Genomic DNA, 13,179 nt, shown 5'->3' with positions numbered 1-13,179 from the left:
TGTAGAGAGCCCTCTTCAGGTAACAGATTTTAAATCCAAATTTGTTCTCGTTTAACTATAATGGCTCGCCGCGGTTGGGCCGAAATAATATTATTATGTCAACAACTCTTCTATGCTGTGTAAAATCCGGAAATATTAAATGTTTTGTAAGTCTAAAAACCGGGAAAAAAGATTTGTAACGTTGGAAAATAGTACTCCTAAAAATATCACAAGAGTACTTAATATGCCCTAATTTGTATAAGTTACTTTTAAATTGGTTTAGCCAACAACAACAGAGGGTAATAAAAACAGTTTACTTATGATAACCTCACTAATCAAACGAGATTACTCACTATCCAATATACATAAGTACATTACAGTTATATCAGTCTGTAAATATTACAACTAATGACAAGCCATTGACCTTTGGAGTTAACCGCTTCTAAATGTTCACTAGTAAAAAGAAATTGAGTTTAAATAAATAAAATATTTCAAACTATGTATGATATCTGTTAATCTAATTTTTCATTTGTTACCTCAGCTAAAAAACGCAATAAAATGTAATGAGGTTAACCTAAAATATTTGAGCTTTAAATTAAATCATCCACTCCAACAGAGAAACTTCATCAGTCACTGAAAAACATCGTATGATTAACCTTCACAATATTATCGTTTTAATAATATATTTTTAACACCGAAGTAGATGCAGTATAGGTAGAGTTTCACACCAATTTTCAAAACTCTAATTATTTCTTCGGACAATAATGTGCGTACAAAGAGAAAGGTATTTAGATTTTATCACCCGAACTCTGGTGGTTTGATTACCAAAATCAATAATTATCACACAACACAACTGAAAAGTTATTGCCTATTAAAAATCATACTCATATAACGAATAATATATCATTATTTAAGCAAAATATAAATATATAGTTATTTAATGAAAACTGTCGTATGTTGAAAATCGCAATCTCATTATGTTTTACGCATTTCAATTTAGAAGTGGTTCCATGGTGTAATGGTTAGCACTCTGGACTCTGAATCCAGCGATCCGAGTTCAAATCTCGGTGGAACCTGACACATTTTTGCTTTTAATTTTGTGTAATGAATGCAATAAATATGTTGTTTGTTATTTCTTATGATCAAAGTTTATATTTTATTTATTTGGTTATCGGAAAATTAGTGCGTTTTATATAAATAAGACACGGGTAATCTAATAATTTGTAATAATTTGTCATTCAATATTCACATGAATAATATCGATAAAGTTAATTAATATAAAAGCCACATACTTACGAGGGTGGTCTGATAGTGAGCTAACCAGTGATGTGTTAGCTTAAATTGATAACTGAAAAATCGCTAGATTGGTCCACATTCTGGTACTAATTTCATATTCAAAAGTCTGTAAAATTATATATAAGTTACGTTTACCGTAATATAAGTTTAATTTTAAATTTAATTTGTTTTATTAATTGTATTCATAATTTTTCACCTTATCCTCACGTATATTCTAAACGAGACAATATGCCAGAAATTAGGAAATAAATACCCAAACACAAGAAAAACTACGGATTTGTCGGTTACTAAAGGGGCTCGCTAATTAAGCTACTCCTATTAGCAAGTTAATCTATAAATAATTCATAGTAATACATTGTTCTAATATAAATTTGAGAAATTAATTTCAGAATATTTATTTCCAAAATAATTGCTTTATTATTACATTTGATCTTGTTAACCGTTCATTTTCCTTATTATTATATTTTCCTATTAGATAAAATATAAAATAAGTTTCAGAATATTATAAGTATAAGTATATGTGTCATAAGCAAAATAAAAAGCAAAATTTTCCTAGGTTCCACCGAGATTTGAACTCGGATCGCTGGATTCAGAGTCCAGAGTGCTAACCATTACACCATGGAACCACTGATTTAAACTATGTGTAATGACGTAGCGAGGAACGCGATTTTAAATAGTCTTAGAGGTTAATAGTGACAAATGAAAAAATGTTTTTCATAATATGGGCATGGATTCCATGAGCAACTTTTAAATATATTTGAGTTCAATTGCAAGATTGAGTTTGTAAGGTATGTTGCATAATAATTTACACTGTGTTTAGGCAATTTATGATTAATTTAGATGGTAAATAGGAATTGTCTTAGGAATAAAAGTGTGTTAAGTTGATATAGAGATTATTGTCTAGCTGATTGTTACAAGCAGCATATAACCAGCTAGAGAGTTTATATTCATAAATTTAATTTGCAAATCAACTAAATATTTAAGTTCAATGAGAAAAGATATTTAAATTTTTTAAGTAATAAACATCGATCGAGGTTTTCTATCAAAGGTTTCTAACCAAAAGTGACAAAACTGTAAAGGACCATGATTTTGAAATTAATTTGATTTCGTGTCTAATATGATATTCAATACAAATATCATCATTACAATATTTTTTTTTTTTTTTTGAAAAGAAAATAAAAATCAACTTGGCCTTTTTTGAAATAAAATAAACGGTTTTCTTTACTATTTAAATTTTAAAATTCTAACTCTAATATGAATATTAGTTGTGTTTTCTATTCAGTTCTATAAAACAAATTTACTATACTAATAACTGCACTATGTTTCAACAAAGTTCAACAAACGAAAACAAAAATTGTCAAATAAAATAAAAGCAAGTTTTAAATAAAAATTAAAGTTAATACAGTTTCATTACAGTTATTATTTTTAAACTACGTTTTGCATACGGTATATTTTACAATATACATTTTTAATTTTATTCAGACAATTTATACCCCCAATAGACAAAAGTAACAATGAACACTAAAGAATATTGTTATATGCATAAATCTTGTATCAAATAACTTTTATAAATACTTTGCAACTAAACGTTTGTATAAATAAAATTCTCTGTAAAAATATTAAAATAATTAAAAAATTGTTTTCTTTACATGATATAATTGTATAAATTCGAATACTTCTTTTAAAATATTCTATCACAATATTCCAAACACTTAGAATAAGGCCTAAAATACTGGGGGGGGGAGGGGCCGAACCCTAGCTTTTTTACTTCTCCCTTCCCCACCATATCACCATCGACTACTCCAAAGCGAGGCTACACCAGGTTATCCGCTGTTGTGCAGCTCAAGAAACCATCTCATTACTAAAGGGTAATAGATCAAATCAATAATATTAAATTCTTGAACAATAAGTTTCCTGCACAATTACTATTCACTGTTCATTCTTGTTTTCAGTTTTACACAGATTGCACTCTTTTTTACTTGTACTTTAACGTACTGTACTTATTTTATTGATTTAATATAGTTTTATTCTTTTACATTTTATAAAGTTTGTCAGTGAAGTATAAATGTTAAAACTCATTAACAGATACAAAAAAAAAACTCGATAGAATAAGAGTAGATGCCATTACATCTTTAATGTAAGCTTTACTAAGGTAAAAGAATGTAATCGTTATGTTACTTAATATATATTTTTTTCATTTTTTTAATAAACCCATCAAATGCCGATCAAATTTCTTTAGATGCCGTCTACACTTTCTTCTATTAAAATGTATTTAACTAAATAAATTAATCAATTAATTTGGAAGCTATCTAAGAAATCAGTTATCAGACCCTCTAGAATTTTTTCTGTTATGGGATTCCTATCTCTAGGAATGTTTTTCGTTCGTCGCAGGGAACTTTTGGAGAGTGGCACTGAGTTCTCAGTAAACCCACATAAGCTAGACAGGTAACAGACATCATGAGGTTAGTTCATATATTATTCTAATGAAAAACAATTTAAACCATTTAAAAGTATGTATAATGGAACTGGAATATTGAAAATGAAATTCTATCCCAGAAAGTATTTAATAATAAACATGAACATGATATTCAGAGAATCCATGGTTCGTACGAAACACGTTAACATCGGCAATAATGCACCATTGCTCTGGTTGCTGCAAGGCATCCTCCTGAATACATTTAAAGGCCCTTGGGAAATTGCTCGTTTTCTACTGAGAGCTTTCGGCTATTAGAACTGAAGCAGCGAGAATATTGCTTTGTTCTTAGTTCATGCAGCACAACTTGAAACGTACACAAACCCTGGAGCGGATGGCTAAATATTAAATTGTCCAACTATACATTGTTAAAATTAAAATAAGTTGATATTAATTAGCCCTTAGGTAGTAAAATTTCCTTATTCTCTTAACACCTACATGAAAAACTTATGGAAATATTTAATTTATTATAACTATCACCGTGTTATCCTTGGAGGGCAAAGATATAATACATTCTAAATTTTAAAATTAAACTTATTGGTTAAGCAACATGGGAAAATTAAAAATATCAGCATAGATGTGCTGCATAATATGTTAAAAGTGTCATTAAACTAAAAGTAATGGAAGTGATAAAGGAAAATTTGAAATTTCTATGATCCTGACAAATTACATTTTTGTACTTGTACGATATTTTATAATAGATTATTGAAGGGGCGTAAGGCCTATTAACATTTTCACTCAAAATGTGAATAAAACATATTTTTGTATACATTTATTTTTTGTATTTTTGCTATAGCAGAATAATTAGACTTAAGAGCAAAAACTGTTGAACTCCATTCTTTCATGAATTTGTTTAATTTTTACTACCACGAATTCATAACGTATTGTTCGTGGATTAACAGCTTTTATCCACGTTACTGTTTGGCTTCAAACTGCATTTGTTTTAAATTACATCAAAAATGTTATACATTTCACTTTTAACCGTTTCAAATTGAGTTAATATTCTGATTAGAGACCAAAAACCTAATTAAAAACCTTATAAACATCATAGGCGCGTACGCTTTCAAATGGTATATGAAACACTATAGAAATAAGTGGTAATCACTGAGAGATCTTATAAGTCCTGATATAATTTTAAATAATTTGAATATCTTTAAAGAACATGTTTCGGAGCACTTAAGTCAGAAAATAAACAGGTGGTACAAAACACCAATGAGATAAAATGCCATGATATTTGATTGAATAGGAACACGAACTATTTTATACCAATGAAGAGGAATCGAATAGCCTATTTGACGTCTGTAACGTGTTTAGTGAAATAACTTATTGTAGCATTTGATACATAGGTAAATTAAAATTTATTTATTGATTATTTGTAGGAGAAAATATATACGAAAAAGTTTTAGAATTTAATTAGTGGTGTCAAAGGATAGGTAAATTAAATTATGTAATTTTTAAGAAAGAGTCTGCAGATGTAGGATGTTACAGTGGGATAGCAGGTCTTTCTGGTAGTCTGTTAACGTGATTACAATAAGGGTATTTTGAAGATTACTTTGTTCTCTTTGACCTTGTGGTTGGACAGTTGAGGGCCAATCTAAGGATTGGTTTCTAGTTAGCTGGTTTACTGGAGGGGAGGTATAAACATCTACGACACGCGATTCTCGGCGTCTTTTTGGAGTTTCTTTTGCAGTTTATTTTAGTTGGTGGTTTTCGTCTTATTAGTACTTTTACTTATCTACAAGGGATTTTACTACAAGAGATTGTAAGTAGCTTTTTTATAGTCGAATCATTATTTTCAGATGGGTGATTTTCTGTTTACTAATGGTAACTTTCTTTTACGGGGATATTGTATATATTTTTATACAAAAGGGAAATAAGAAGATTTCAATTCACTCTATAATTAACGCAAGTTTTCAAGAGAGTACATGTCGTTGCAAGTATAGTTCAGAGTAAAGTTATCCAATTTAATATTATTTAAAAGTTACTGGTAATAAAACATTTGACATTCAACAGGCAGTACAATTTTTATACATCAAGTTATAAAGCGTTTAACAAATCTTTTGGGTGAAACATAGTTGAATCACAGTTTGAACTTTGAGACTGTACGAACAGCAACAAGTTGTGACACAAGTTGTGCAAACAAGTTTTCAGGAAGTGTATACTTCAATTTTATTTAGTCTAGTTTGTAGTAGAGAAAAGTAAATTTTTAAAATTAAATTATGGCCTTTATTTTATTTCCGTTTTGTGAGAAAGTTAAAATGTTAGTTCGATTTTATTTTTGAAGCAAGCAGTTAACTTTAATTTAGTTTATTTTATTTCAAGGACGAAAACATTTTCTTAGAAAACTTGTAAAACAAAAGTGGTTGTGTAAGCTTTTGGGAGTTAAATTTAAATATCTAACAAGTACAGGGACTTTTTTTAGTCCAAATTAATAAACAGTTCTAAAGTCATTTGAGGAAGTATCCTAATATCTATCTACTCTAAAGAATATAATTCATTAATTTTTAAACTAGATAATTAAGTGCAGTTAAACTAATAAAAAATTATGTAAACGCAGTTTGTGAAACTTGCGGATCTATCTACATTAAACTGCGCCACTCTGTTAGTTTATACTGCTTCTTTATTGTCTAAAACAATTTTGAAAGTTAGGACTACTGGAGAATATAATAATATTTTGTAGTGTGCGTGTTAGTTTCTGGTAACTGCAGTATCCAGAGGCTGCACAATATACTATAAATTATTTCAAAATGATATATAAAAATATTTTGAAGACAGTTAAAAATTAAAATTTGTAAAAATTGTGGTAACAAAAATAAAATGGCATTAATGATGGACTTGTTTTCAAATGAGAAACTATTTGATAAGCTATTGATAGGCTTAAAAAGTGTTGACAAGTTATGTGAGGACAATTTTGTAATTTAAGAAAAACTTTGAACAGTTGTTGAAACTGAGATAAATCCAAATTGTGAACAATGGCTGGTGAATAAATAGTTACCTGTTATTAGTTGTTGCTATTATTTGAGATATTTATTGTTATTTGTAGTAGATACTTGATCAATTTTATATGAATAATATGACCTTAGTTTTTTTAAATGTTGAAATGGATAAAAGAATATATAGATATTATGATACCAATAAAATGTATGAAATTATGCATTATGAAAACAGTTTACACCAAAACATTTATTTTTGAAATAATTTATATAACCATTATTATGAAGAAATGTTAATTGACGTTCTAGTATGATTGTAAACAAGACACATTTATTGAAGCTTTTATAATTGTTAATTAAAAAAGATTACAATAGCAAAAATTAAAACCATTTGTATAATCATATTAAAATAAAACTATTTATATCAAGATCTTTGTTTGAAAAAGGTTTATAAATTCTATTGTGAAGAATTTGGATAACATTTTGACATATAAACATAAACAAGGTTAATGTTGTGAAGTACTCAACAATCGTGAATTACTTTAATGAACAAAGTTAAAAACTTATGATGTACGATATGTTTGAGATACAAAGAACATCATACCAACTTCGGAGTACCCCGGAGCAGTTAGAAATGGTAAATTTATATATTCAGCAAATACAAGGATTGTTATTTTACATCCAAATTAATGAACTATTAATTAATAAACAGTTTTAAAGTCATTTGAGAAAGTATACTCGTGCCCTAACGAATGTAATTAATTATTTTTCAACTAGTCAATTAAATGCAGTTAAAGTAATTAAAAATTATGTAAAGGGATTTTGTGAAACGATGATTTCTCTACACTTGTCGTGTAATATAAAAAAAGTACCATGATAGTAAAAATATAAAACGGAAGTAGTAGTATAGTATACTCATATTTGAGTTATGCATCATTTCAGTGTTCAATATAGTTTCAACACAATAGCATATGTCTTTTTTGCATGACATTCAAAACCATATAGTGTATTTACTTTTAATCTATTTCCTTAAAATAACACATGATATGTGTATATCGTGGAAATCTGATCGTTTACGTTGTATCCTCGGTCAAGTAAGTACAAAGTTTGGTTCTTGGGTAATATGAAAATCTATAATACTCTTAAAATACTGTACAGTTCGCTATATCATGCAATTTCCAACGTCTTGACTTCTTAACCTGTTTTTTTAATGTCGACCATGTTTACTGTAAAGTGTCATTCAATTACTTTTCACAAATGGATATTTTTGGGGGATATCCGTTTTCAGAAGGTGGTCTTGTATTAAAATAACGTACACGTCAAACTGTGTCAAAACCTGTCACTACGTTATGTGTATTAGGATTTCGGACATTTGCAACTGGATTACGCTAAAAAATGTATAACACAACATTGTTTGTATAAACTACGACACAACGAGTATCTCACTTTTGCCTGTGCTGGTGTGACGTGTGGTAGTGCTCTTGAATTCTCGTGTTCGTTACTTGCATCCTGGTGCAGAGAAAACGCCTAGGTTAGTTTTATCCTTTCTGAACTCGGCCTTCGTTTATATTTGACCCATTTTTATCTTACTTGTACTTTATTAATGCCATAACTGTCTCTTCACTTGATGAACAGGATAGATTTCACCTCGAACGTTATGTTACACTTTGTAACATACAGGGTGAAAAATATCCCACATGGTCTTGATAATTCCCGAACAATTAAAGATAAAGAAATCAAACTTAGTACATCATTACTAAATCTATAATTCTAATTTCTGAAGTAACTGCCATTTTTCGTCGTGTCGGGGGAATGGCCCGCAAGGAGTCGGAAGGAAATCTTAAAATAAACATAGTACATCAAATTAAAGGTCTCTATTAGTAGAGTAAAACGCCGCAAATCTGACCTAAAAAGGTTCACTCTTTAAAAATTTAAGCTGGTTTAAAGTTTGAAACATTAGCAATGTAGGTCCTGTTCTAGGTGGTTTAATATTCTTGCCTAGGCTCAAGTTGTGAAAGTTAAACTTAGTAAACGAATACTGAACTTAAGAGATAGTTTTTATGGTAGTTATTGAGTCTTTACATCCAATGGAGGTAAGGGATCTACATCCAATGGTCTACAAGGGGTTCGGCAAAAACAACGTTAAAGTAAGAATATCCGAAGATGTACATTATATAAACGAACAATATTTTATGTGAAGAGTTAATAACCAGCTTAAGTCCAGTGATGTGATTATCAGGTATCCACGCATTTTCTCATTGTTCGCACTTATAACATGTATTAATAGAATTACGTGTTGTTTTGACTACACAACTTTAAAATGTCCTTCGCCACAACTGAGTTCATCTTTATCTTCTTTATCGTAAAGTCTTCCCTGGGCAGTTTTAAACCGGTCTAGATCTTATTTTAAGTTTTTTATAAACGAATTTAATTTTCATAGTCGAAAATGCGTATAAGTATTTAATAGAATGAAAGAATAAGGAGAAAAATACTATACAAATAATAGATATACAATTATTCAGGAAGAGGAGAAGTGTAAACAATTCAAACCTTTTAAAGTTTATTGGTACCCTCCTACTCGTGCTTTTTTACACAAACTAAATATAATTTTATTAATAAATATCACTAATGCACTATATTGTTCAACTTAATTTTCGTTTAATAAGCTGAGAACAGAGAACATGTAGAAGCTCCACACTGAAGGACAAAGTGCACGCTATATTAATCCTGTAACGATAATGAGCGGATTAGCGTTACCTGACTCGGAGGTAATAGTACTATCTGCACATATTAATATAGTTGAATAGGAATATGTTTCTTAATCACCAATTACAGTTGCCTTATAAGGAAATAATGGACGGGGCGAGTTAAGCTCCAATTAATGCGAATTAAATGTACGTTACTTGTCACAATCCTATCTAAACAATCATCATCACTGCAACCCTATCTTGTTCTTGCTGTACCACACTTGATATTGTACTGGAGAGACAGGTGGTATTCGGGAAATTTTTTATCCTGCTGTGAGATGTCCTTAACCAAACGTAATGGTCAGTAAAGGTTAAAAGATATTATCAATTAAAAAAATATATCCCTCCAAAATTCAGAGTACTCAGAAGTTTGTATTCCTCTTAACAGGTCAGTGATTGGCAATAAGATCAATATCGTCTTGAGTGTGGACGCATCTTTTTTTAATTTGCTTATATATTTCAATTTTCACTGAACGGTGGGTTCGATTGATGAAGAATCGCAGTAGTATAGACATTATCCTGAAAATAACCTATTCTGGTATAATAAGATAAGGTGAGTTGCAGTGATGATAATTCCTCTGTTAAAATGTTTAGGTATCTCCAGGAGGGATCAATTCTGGCTGGTTTATACCTTCCAGTTGAACCTACACTAGGTACTGCCAAAACCGTTGAGTCACTTTAATCTGGGCAACCTTATGGATGTCCTGGAGCGGCACATCACTAACCGCAAATATCGAGTTTATGGGGTCAAAGAGTAGATCGATAGGTCTAGTCTACTGCGTCAATTGGAGTTTGTGGGGTACTCTAAGTATCAAAAGTTCCTATTAGCCTAGACTGAGGGCATGACTGAGTCATAGCTGGCTTCCCCTTCTTTTGAGGAGACATGACTGAGATCAATAATCCAAACTCTTCCTCGTGGATCTGGACAGCAGGAAGCCCTACCCCCAACCTTACCAATCCAGAATATCCTGTCACTCCGGAAGCAGCATATAGGTCCTTTTAGGAATATGTGCAATATCTAAGCTTATTGTCCTAAGATAATAAATTGTTTAGATATGTTGTATTAATGCGTATTTTGTACATTAGCAAATAGGTTATAGGCGACAATGTTTTTATTTTGATTGTAGTAGTGAAATTGGCTGTCATATTGCCAATAAAGATTGTGTACTGATGACCATGAATCATCCGCTTCTGTATCTTTAGATTTGAGATACATGATTCATATTTAATTATTGAATTACTATGTTTGTCCTGTAACAGGCTTATTTTGGCTAACATGCTTCGACGATTGCATTTAAAATTTAAAAGTGTATATTAAAAGTGTGTATGCGTTGAAATATCATAAAACTGTAATATTTAGCAACTTTATTTACTCCGCGATTTTATTCTTACCATCATGGTCACCAAGGTAAAAATATTCGCTAAACTCAGGCAAATCCAATGGAATGAATGACATGCACTAGTGTCGAACTGGATGTTGCCTACATATAAAATCATGCAACAAGTCAGTCTATGCCAGTACATGATATGGTGCGGACAGACCTCCACCTCCACCCCTGACTATAGGCACTAGGGTCTCCTAAGTCAGTGCCTAGAACCGACCATTGTCGATTTATCCTCTCCGCAGTTAACTGAGTTGTTTTTGCTTCCTTCCTAATACCACCTTTTGTAGCTCGACCTTCCACAATAATAGAAGGGTGTATCGGGTCACTTTAATCCTAGCCGTGCCCCCCCCCCCCCACAACAATGTGTCTTTGTGCCCCAGCGATCACATAAGACCAATAGATGGAGCACTCCTATTCCCTACAGCATTACTGGTGTTGAAGCCAGTGGCGGCCATCTTGAGAACGTCTAGAAACGCCAAACGCCGTCCAGAAAAGCTTAAAAAAATTGCAGTCCGCGCGCATAAATAAATCGCCACCTAGCCCACTTAGGATTAAGCCAAAATGTTCAAATTTGGTGTACGTATATCTCATAAAACACCGATTCCAATGGCCGCAACTCAAATTACCAGTTTTGATCTCTATATATAATTTTAATGAGCAAAAAACTTTAAAAGTTTTATACACATTTGAAATCGTAACATGAAAAAGTCGGTCTGTGAGGAATTTTTTTGTTTTTAGGACAGGCAAGTTTTGTAAGCGGGAAAGTTTGAGATAAAGAGTTGAATTATTTTTTTCATTCGAAACTTTATTTTCTAAGACCAGTCGTTTTCTGATATTATCGGCAGAATATAGGCGAAAACCCTGACCGCATCGCCCGACCTACAACAGATCGCCTACACTCCAGGCCGCTCTCGGCTCTTAAATTAAAACTCAACATAACGTTAATTTTAAAATTCATTTAAATGTAATTAAATTATTTTTAATATGTTAAAACATTTTTTAAACCCCATTTATAAGGCATTCGCTTATCATTTCATGTAAATAGAAACTGTCATTCAGGTGCAATTAAATATTAACTAAACTTGAGGCAATATAAGGTACAATAAAGTAAACCACTAGACATAGACTTATTTATTTATCAACGGACAACCATTTTTTATAAGAATAGTGCAAATTAATTAATTCAAGACAGACAGCATAATCGAACAAATTTATAATAAAACATGGTGTGTTAGTTTTGACTATGCAATAATTATAAAAAAAATCATAAATAACACTAACCAACTCGAAAACTAATATAACTTGAGTATAATAACAAGAACAACAACAACAACAACAACAAGATAAAAGAAAAATAATGATAAACATTTAAGAATTAACAAGATAAATTTAGAGCAAATAACAAACAACAAGAAATGATGTAGCAGATCTACTTGGAAAAAATCTATACATTTACAAGAAATCAGGTAATTAACAATGTACAATCTCATTTAGCAGTGCCAATTTTAGAAAACAAATATTAATTCATTAAAAAAGTACAAAACACAAATAAGTTAAATTTACCACCAAGCTATTAGAAAAAAATAACGTAAAAAATAAAATAAATTTAAGTATCATTGAGCATGATGAAAAGACTATTTCTAAAAAAAAGCTATAGCTACATGCGAAATAGTCCAGATGCTGGCACACCAAATTACCCAAATGGGTAATTCATTATGTTTATAAATAATGAATTTAATATAATGGGAATTAAAATATGAAAATTAGAAACATAAATATCCAAAGCTTACAATAAAACGTACCTCTCTACTGTCCTAAAAAATATTACAGTTTTTAATAGATGACTGCGTATTCTGGTTTTGTGTAATGATGCACTGACATTTTTTGCAGTGGTGATGTAGTCGCACTTTGAAGTTATTGTTTACAAATAGCTTTTTTGAAACTAATATAAGTGTGATTTACTACCCCAGGATCTTGTTCAAAAACAATGCCCTCCTGGGAACAGATTTACACCGATACACTTTCGTAACCCTGAATTTACCATTCTGTCCTCTAGTTTTTTCACAGTTGTCACGTTGCCTTTCTTAATACGCAACTTTACTTCTGTTTCACATAACAAACAAAGTTTCACAACACCTTCAGAAGGTTGTAAAAGTCCTCGATTTTTACAACTTATCAAACTGTTGCGGTATTGCGTTTCCTCATTAGCCTGTAACAGCTGTAGGCACCCGCTACAGGCTATTTTATTTCTTAACGTTCTTACTACAAAACCAGAAAGGTACTCCACAATATGCGTCGTTACATTTGAAGTGTTTCCTACAATATCATAGTAATAGTCGAGATCTTCATCTTCCTTCTCATGTTCT

At 30.8% G+C, this 13,179-nt stretch overlaps 2 non-coding genes across 2 annotated transcripts; one reads left to right on the top strand and one right to left on the bottom strand.

The window, feature by feature from the left end:
* The first annotated feature begins 983 nt into the window (after positions 1-983).
* Positions 984-1,055, top strand: Trnaq-cug. Its single transcript has one exon. It is a non-coding gene; the product is annotated as a tRNA-Gln (tRNA).
* Positions 1,056-1,829: 774 nt separating this feature from the next.
* Trnaq-cug lies at positions 1,830-1,901 on the bottom strand. The gene has a single exon. It is a non-coding gene; the product is annotated as a tRNA-Gln (tRNA).
* Positions 1,902-13,179: the final 11,278 nt, after the last annotated feature.

Source organism: Homalodisca vitripennis, chromosome 4 (assembly GCF_021130785.1).
Source record: "Homalodisca vitripennis isolate AUS2020 chromosome 4, UT_GWSS_2.1, whole genome shotgun sequence".
In the NCBI taxonomy this organism is placed as follows: domain Eukaryota; kingdom Metazoa; phylum Arthropoda; class Insecta; order Hemiptera; family Cicadellidae; genus Homalodisca; species Homalodisca vitripennis.
The sequence above is the reverse complement of the archived record's forward strand: the minus strand, read 5'-3'. Positions and strand labels throughout refer to the sequence as shown.